At 38.4% G+C, this 985-nt stretch overlaps 1 long non-coding RNA gene across 1 annotated transcript in view; it reads left to right on the top strand.

Moving 5' to 3' along the window:
- Positions 1-583, top strand: part of LOC116185760 — a 10,312-nt gene extending 9,729 nt beyond the window's left edge. Inside the window, exon 3 of the long non-coding RNA XR_004150665.1 lies at positions 571-583. This is a non-coding gene — a long non-coding RNA (uncharacterized LOC116185760). The remainder of the gene's footprint in view (positions 1-570) is intronic.
- The last annotated feature ends 402 nt before the right edge of the window (positions 584-985 follow it).

Raw genomic sequence — 985 nt, 5'->3', positions numbered from 1 at the left:
ACAAGCACCACAAACTGCTTAACTTAAAACTCGATAAAAACTTCTATCTTTTCGAGTCGCGTCGAGCAATTTATCGATTACAATGTGTCAACGACGATGAATGAACGATTGAACGAGATAAGAAGAATATTCGTATCTATCGTGACGATAAATTAAAAAGAAAAAAGAAATTTGAAAGAAAGAAATTTCTGGTTATCCGCGCAGGACTGCGCCTCTCTCTCTCTCTCTCTCTTTTTCACACGTCCGGTTGGTCCAATGGGGATGATAGGTCACACCCTCGGGAGGGTGCGAGCGGTTTAGCCAGCGCCGGCGCTTAGCCGCCGGCTTATCCAGTAGGGACAAGGACGCGCCACTTCTACCTGTTGATACTAAAACCAACCCCTTCGCAGAGATTTTGCAAATCCGGAGATTCGACGCCACACGCTTGGTCACGCCCTCCATCGCGTGATCCTCCTCGATCACGTCCATTTTTCTTTCCTCTCTCTCTCTCTCTCTTCCTCGCTCCTTTTGTCCACCCTTTTTTTTTATTTATTTTATTTAAGAGTTTTAAAGTTTTCTTTCTTCGAACAGATTTCTCTTTTTTTTTTTTTTTTAAAGGTTTAATTTTAACCATTTTATCAGGGGATGTAATTCTATTGCGAACAACGTTTGCACGCGTTTCATTGGAGTAACCAAAGTTAAACGAGAGGGAGTATATATATATATATATATATATATATGGATGGCGGTTGTTGAAGGGTTTCTGCGTCGGTTTGACTATCGATTTTTCGTTTCGAATTTGTGAAATTTGTGAAATTTTGTATATACAAAGATATTTGTAATCAGGGGAAAGAAAGAAAAGTGAGACTTTGCACTATTCCAAATTATAGACAAAGGAGTGGTAATTAATTGCATTAAATTTACCATTGATTAAAATTGGTTTTATTGAACGAAGGAAATATATTATAGTTAAGAAAGTGATGCTGTTTCTACAACGAAATCACGA

The sequence above is a fragment of the Apis dorsata genome, unplaced genomic scaffold, assembly GCF_000469605.1.
Source record: "Apis dorsata unplaced genomic scaffold, Apis dorsata 1.3 scaffold_270, whole genome shotgun sequence".
Classification (NCBI taxonomy): domain Eukaryota; kingdom Metazoa; phylum Arthropoda; class Insecta; order Hymenoptera; family Apidae; genus Apis; species Apis dorsata.
The sequence above is the reverse complement of the archived record's forward strand: the minus strand, read 5'-3'. Positions and strand labels throughout refer to the sequence as shown.